An 8,254-nucleotide genomic window follows, 5' to 3' on the forward strand; every position below is an offset into this window, starting at 1 on the left:
CGTTTTCCTTAGCGATATCGATCATAATTTAGTCCGTTCGGATACGATTTGGTGTTTATTTTGATACTATTGAGAATGTTCGAGTTTGAAGAGCTATTTGTAGAAGAGATGCGGTTTTTGAAGCTTTTGAGACATTTTGTTGACTGATCATTATTATTGGTGCTCCTGGGTTGGAAATGTTAAGTAAATATGGGGTAGTTTAGTTTTAAGTTATTATTAGTATTGAAAGAGTGCAAAATAGACGAAGGAACCAGCTTCAGTGTTATGTCGCGGCGCGACAAATGCGTCAGCGGCACGATATTACACGAGTTTCCAGATCAGAAGTTGGTTTAAAGAGGGTAAAATTTCACGTTCTATGTCGCGGCGCGACAATTTAGGTCGCGGCGCGACCGTGTGTCGGTTCAGGTGATTTTGGCAAGTTATAAAAGGCCCGAAAAATACCCTAATTATTCATTCTTCCATCCAGACGAATTGTGGCAGCTTTCGGACAATTTTTGGTGATCTTTGGAGAACTCCAAGGTCATTCTAAGGCGTCAATCATTCCAGAAACAAGTCTCGATTCGTTTATCATTCAAGATTCAATCATTAATTAGGTTAATCTCTTTGTTTAAACAATGAATTCTTCTATTACTTTGATTGTGATTTTTGTTCTAGCCATGATTTTTGGCTAAACTTTTAATGTTGGTCTAGATTGAATATTTGCATGTGTTTGGATGATACTTTGAAGTTTTATTAATTAATGCATGATAATTATGAGTTTTGATTAAGAACCATTCTTGTGAGTGTTGATTATTGTTACTAGGTTGATTAGTGAATCTTGTTTGAACAAAGGGAACCCTGTTTCAATTTAGTGATCTAATTTCCAATTGATTTGTCTTAACCGATTGGGTGCTTACTGGACCAAGGGGGTAAACCGGGTGACATTGATTGAACAAAACAGGGGTGACTTGTGTGTAGTGAACGCGTAACCAATTAAATCTTAATCTTATAATTAACTAGTTACTAAGTCACAAACGAAAGAGGTCTTTTGGTGAAAAGGAACCCTAAGCCAATAAATCCTAGTTTGACGTGTTTGCTAAAAGAGAACTCTGGGTAAACCGACTCTGTAATTGCGTGCATTGATAAATAGAACTAGTGCTTAATAACAAATCATCCAACACTGCAAATAGGAGATCTAGGCTAACATTCTTCTATCTATTGAATTCAAATATCTTTACTTTTTGTTGAGTCAGTATTTATTTTTATAAACTTAAAAATACAAAAATATCGTCTTTTACTTTTAATCAATCTTTGATTTGGCTAATCGTTAAATAGCCACAAAACAAATATTCTCGTACTTTCGATTTTCATAGTTTAACTTAGTTTATTTTATTAGTTACAATCTTAATTCTCACGTTTAAATTGTCCTTGGAACGATCTTGGATTTACCAACTTTATACTATTGCACGATCGAGTACACTGCCCGTTAGTGTGTAGTAATCCTTTTAACCGGTATTTCCCATTATAAATTATAGACGCTGATAGTGCTCCAAATGAACATATATTTAGTAGCAATATCCTCCCAATATGTAAATTATTTAGTTGTAATTGTCCTATTTTAAGTTGTAATCGTTTATATTAAATAAGTGCGAAGACAAAAGGCGAAAACGAAGATTTGAAGACGCAAACGTCCAAAAAGTTCAAATGTACAAGATACAATCCAAGTGGTTCAATTTATTGATAAGAAACATCTAAAAATGACAAAAGTACAAGTTGCGGAATGCAAAGTACAAGATATTAAATTATACGAAAAGGCGTTCGAAAATCCGGAACCGGTACCCGAGCCAACTATCAACGCCCGACGCAATGGACCAAAAATTACAAGTCTACTATGCACAAGAATATAATATAATATATAAATAATTATATTAATTATTTATATTTTATATTTATATATAAATTATGTCGACAAGCAAGGTTCCAAAAGTATGTGAGCTGGATTTTCAAACTTCACGACTCGCGGAGTTTGAAGGCTAAATGGGCCACGACTCGCGGAGCTGTCAGAAATCAAAACGCCTATAAAAGGTCATGCATTCTGCCGAGTTTAAAAAAAAATAACAATAATACTCTGTAATAAATAAATAAATATATATATATATATATAATATATATAGTATAGGGTAGTTTTATATTAGATTAGTTCGGGTTATGTAAAGGTTATTTTACGGGTTTTGAAGTCGAAATTCTGTCCGTGTAACACTACGCGATAAATAATCAATGTAAGCTATGTTCTCCTTTTTAAATTAATGTCTCGTACTTAAGTTATTATTATGCTTATTTAAGACGAAGTAATCATGATGTTGGGCTAAAAATATTAAAATTGGGTAATTGGGCTTTGTACCACAATTGGGGTTTGAACAAAAGAACGACACTTGTGGAAATTAGACTATGGGCTATTAATGGGCTTTATATTTGTTTAACTAAATGATAGTTTGTTAATTTTAATATAAAGATTTACAATTGAACGTACCTATAAATAACCATATACACTCGATCGGACACGATAGGCAGGATATTTATATGTACGAATAATCGTTCATTTAACCGGACATGGGAATGGATTAATAGTCTATGGAATTATTAAAACAGGGGTGAAATTCTGTACAAGGACACTTGGCATAATTGATAACAAAGTATTAAAACCTTGGGTTACACGCAGTCGATATCCTGGTGTAATTATTAAACAAAGTATTAAGACCTTGTTACAGTTTAAGTCCCCAATTAGTTGGAATATTTGACTTCGGGTATAAGGATAATTTGACGAGGACACTCGCATTTTATATTTATGACTGATGGACTGTTATGGACAAAAACTAGACGGACATATTAAATAATCCAGGACAAAGGACAATTAACCCATGGGCATAAAACTAAAATCAACACATCAAACATCATGATTACGGAAGTTTAAATAAGCATAATTATTTTATTTTATATTTCATCGCACCTTTAATTATTCGTATTTATATTTTTTGTTATTTATTTTATTTTGTTAATTAAATTTACTTTACGCTTCGCTTAAAATATAAAATCGACAAACCGGTCATTAAACGGTAAACCCCCCTTTTATATATTATTATATATATATATATATATTTATATATTTTTGTACAAATGTAATTATATAAAAATATAGTGTAACCGTCTCCCTGTGGAACGAACCGGACTTACTAAAAACTATACTACTCTACGATTAGGTACACTGCCTATAGTGTTGTAGCAAGGTTTAGGTATATCCATTCTATAAATAAATAATTAAAACTTGTGTAATATTTCGTCGTATTTAATAGTATTTCGTATTTAAATTAATACTATTTCGTACACCCCGCTGCACACATCAAGTTTTTGGCGCCGCTGCCGGGGACTCGGCGAAACGCTATATTTTTAATTTATGTTTGTATAAATATATTTATATATCATTTTAGAAAAACAATATAAAATTTAAAAAAAACACGTTTTTCAATCTCCAAGACTTGCGGAGGTTTTCTGGTACGGATCACCGCAACTCGCGGAGCCGCCTGACGCGCCTGGTAAACCCTAATCGCATTAATTACGGATTATATTAATTATTATTATTTTTAAAACCCTAAATTAGTTTAATTAATTTATTATTTAGTTTTAGTTTTAATTAATTATAATTAGTTTTATTATATATAAAAATTAATACTATTATAAAATAAATATAAAAATAATATTTTTATAAAAATAAGTAATTTTATCACTTTTTATTTCTTTTTATATTTTGTATCCTTTTATTTAGTTTTTTTTCTCGTAATATTTAATTTTTATCGTTCGTAATCCTAGTTTTAAGTTTAGTTTGCCGTAGATTATTTTTATTTCTAGATTTTTTAGGCTTTGCCGTAAAATCTCTTAAATGCTTTTTCTTTAGATTAAGATTTAGGCGCTTTAGAATTTTGCGACGCCGTTTATATATTTTAGTGCCTAAATTAAGTTATTGCCGTTTTGGATATAAAATTCCTTTTAAGCTTTAATACCTTTAGGCGCAACTTTTAGATTTAATTTTTAGACTTTTAAGTTTTGACGTTTTTCGACGCGTAATCTTTTTCTTTCTTATTTCTCGACACACTAGTTTTTAGGACTTAGAATTTTTTTTTTCTATTTCTTCTCTAAAATTTCGAAACGAAAAATTATTTTAAGCGGTTAAATTGATAGACATCCAAATTTTCTGCTTCGTAGTAATAGTTGGATTTGTTAGTGGCTGAGTTGTGAGCTTCCGATTTAAAGGGTTCTGGCTCCCTGCTGCATCTAATGGCTATTCGAAACGTGGGCAAAAGCAGAAAAGTCTATTAATTTGATAACTTATATAATTTTCATTTTTTTATAACTAATAGGATAATTAAGTAAATGCACCACATTGTAGCTAAAATTTGGTAATAAGCGCATTATGGAAAATCTCGAGAATATTTTGGAAACTCTTTATGACATCCGAAATCAATTTAATCAATACTCTCAAACGGGTGTTGATGACAATTCGTTCAGTCAATCTTGGATCACGAATGACGAAACAATAACTGGTTGTGAAATCTGTGGAGATTATCATTCAACATGGGAATGTTATTATTACGTTCCTATAGAAAATTACGCACCCATGGAACCTGAATGGAATGATTATGAGGAATACAATTCTAATTGGGATTATTCCCAAGAATATATCCAAACTCAACAACCAGTAGACGAGGAAAATTATGTGCCTGAAAATTCTTTAGATTATATGAAAATCAAACTCGAAGAACTTGAAGCTCAAAATGAACAAATGAGAGAGTTTGTAAATCGGCAAGTTGAAACTCTATCAGACTACACACCTGTTGATCTGAGGAGTATTGTGCAAGAAAATCTCATATCATCGAATTTTGATGAATTCGAGAGCTCCGAAATCACCAACTATCCCGATGATACTTTTTATTCAGCTTTACCAATTTCACAACATATCGACACATTAGCCTCTACCGACAAAATCATCGACCAATCAATGAATGAAGAAGAAGTAAGGGTGACAAATTGGTACTCTTGGAAAAACGATAACGTTGAAAATTTTACCCCCGAGACCAAAATAGTGGGACCGATAAGTACCGTTAATGAAGAAGAATCTACTTCGATCCCGAAATTCACTATTCCACAACTTTCCAACCCAATATTCTCAATAGACGAGTCATCTATCAAAGATGAACTACGAGCTATAATAGATAATGACACCTCGGATTTCACCCAATTGGGTAATAGAGGTGAAAACTTTGATCCCGAGAATAAAAGGAAGGAAATGTTAGGAATTGTCCACCCTATAATATATATGTCGGTGTATATCGATCCATTTGACCAAGAACCAGAAAAGAGACATATCCATTTACTAAAAGCTACACTTAAAAAAGAATTAAGTAGTGACGATCGGGTGAGTCTAAACTTTAAACCCATTGATATATTATACACCACCCGAGATGAAAATAACTGGCTCACTATTTTAATTCGTGGAACTTATTCTACCGACTTCACATGTCGTCAGCTAAGTGTGGGGAAGTCTAACCCCACTTAACGTTAAATTAGGTGTTCGGGTTAGTGCATAACTCGTTAATAAAAATGCACGATTAGGGTAAAAGACGCATTTTCAAAAATTATAAACAGTTCAGAAAAGCAACCGTTTTTGAAGAAAAACATGTGTGATAAAACAAGAAGGAATGAACGATGAGGCGCGCCATCTATCATTCGACGAGCTTTGTAATTACAAACTGGGTATTTTTAATCACTTTTCTACACTTATCACCCTCGTGAATTTATAATTAAATTCTCTTTTCATGCAAATGAGGGCATTGCATGATCTCAAGTGTGGGGAAGGGTTATAAATTCTCTCGGGTTTGCACTTAGTTTATTTGTCAAATTTTGTGAAAATTTTAAAAATTTTCAAATAAATGAATTCAAAATCATGTTTATACATATTTATGAACGATGAAAATTAGGTGTTAATACCAAAATTATCGTTACCTCGGAAAGGACATAAATTGAGAAACACCCTAAAACGATTGAATTCATTTAAAATAGAATAAAGGAGAATAAAAAGGCAAAGAAAGAAACTAAGTGTGGGGAGAATGTACCAAGTTATTCAATTAAAAACTATCTATCACATGTTTCTGTAAAGTTATTGCAGATACTTTTGTTTTGGACTAAATTAACTATTTTACCCGATTTACTGTAATGAAAGATGGATCTACACGATGAATCAATTCCATCATTAAAAGGAAGTAAAGTCTTCCGAAAAAGACACGCGCTTCTTGATTTAGGTCAAGAAGTTGTCGTCCAGACCAGCTGTAGGTTGACGAAAAATCTTGAAAAGTCATCTCTAAAATCAGCAGGAAATCCACGGACCTCAGCATCAAACAGGGTCGCCAAGTGGTCAGACTTATCCTAACCATGAGAGGATCTGTCTCGTAAAATGGGGAGGGCGCCGTGCAAATTAGCTTGATAAGACTAATGAATCAGATCCCCAGAAAGGATAATCTCTTTAAAGATTAAAAATCAGCTTTTAAGCCTGATATTACTCAATCCTTGAGATTGACCTTAAAGATTGAGAATTACAAACTCATGGAATTCAATGATATCTAAACTCGATCTTGAACGAGAAAATATTTTGATGAAAATTAAAACCGATTTGTTTTCTTAAAACCTATTTTCAATGCGTTCATTACCATTGAACGTAAAATCCTAGGAATTCACCTGGAATTCATTAGGTCACCTGAACCAAATCGGGTGTCAACCGTAAGAACGGTGGTTGCATAGCATGGTCGGAGACAAGACCTTGTGCCAGAACGAAAAATCATAGGATGATCTTTACTATTGCTCCTACAAAGGATAGTACTAACATCCGACACGTTTATAGACCATAATCAAAAGCATGTCATTAGACATTGCCTTAACAGTTTCTTGTTCATCACTTTCCTTTACAACCGGACGGTAGTTTACCGAAAGGTAATATACGGAGCAAGTATACTGGACGTGTTGCTTTCCTAATACAAGGTTAACAAGTTTTGAGCTAAAATTTTCAAATCTGAAACCCACAAAACCCACAAAAATATTTTGCAACACCGATGAAGGGTTATTCCGGAAAACTTATCTAGGGTAAAAGCTAGAATGAATTTTCAAAAGATCAAATGTTTTCATAAAGATCCAGTTTCCTTAAAGGATCTAAATTTTTATAGTCATGTGGGACTGTAAACCACAATGTTACTACCATTGTTCATACCGCCGTATCAAAATCACTGATGTATAAAGTGTGAGAATAAAAAAAGTGATTCGAGTGAAGTGTGATTTAATTTCAAGTTCTGTATTGCTTGAGGACAAGCAACGTTCAAGTGTGGGGATATTTGATAGTGCTCCAAATGAACATATATTTAGTAGCAATATCCTCCCAATATGTAAATTATTTAGTTGTAATTGTCCTATTTTAAGTTGTAATCGTTTATATTAAATAAGTGCGAAGACAAAAGGCGAAAACGAAGATTTGAAGACGCAAACGTCCAAAAAGCTCAAATGTACAAGATACAATCCAAGTGGTTCAATTTATTGATAAGAAACGTCTAAAAATGACAAAAGTACAAGTTGCGGAACGCAAAGTACAAGATATTAAATTATACGAAAAGGCGTTCGAAAATCCGGAACCGGTACCCGAGCCAACTATCAACGCCTGACGCAATGGACTAAAAATTACAAGTCTACTATGCACAAGAATATAATATAATATATAAATAATTATATTAATTGTTTATATTTTATATTTATATATAAATTATGTCGACAAGCAAGGTTCCAAAAGTATGTGAGCTGGATTTTTAAACTCCACGACTCGCGGAGTTTGAAGGCCAAATGGGCCACGACTCGCGGAGCTGTCAGAAATCAAAACGCCTATAAAAGGCCATGCATTCTGCCGAGTTTAAAAAATAATAATAATAATAATAATAATACTCTGTAATAAATAAATAAATAAATAAATATATATATATAATATATATAGTATAGGGTAGTTTTATATTAGATTAGTTCGGGTTATGTAAAGGTTATTTTACGGGTTTTGAAGTCGAAATTCTGTCCGTGTAACACTACGCGATAAATAATCAATGTAAGCTATGTTTTCCATTTTAAATTAATGTCTCGTACTTAAGTTATTATTATGCTTATTTAAGACGAAGTAATCATGATGTTGGGCTAAAAA

Source organism: Rutidosis leptorrhynchoides, chromosome 2 (assembly GCF_046630445.1).
Source record: "Rutidosis leptorrhynchoides isolate AG116_Rl617_1_P2 chromosome 2, CSIRO_AGI_Rlap_v1, whole genome shotgun sequence".
Classification (NCBI taxonomy): Eukaryota; Viridiplantae; Streptophyta; class Magnoliopsida; order Asterales; family Asteraceae; genus Rutidosis; species Rutidosis leptorrhynchoides.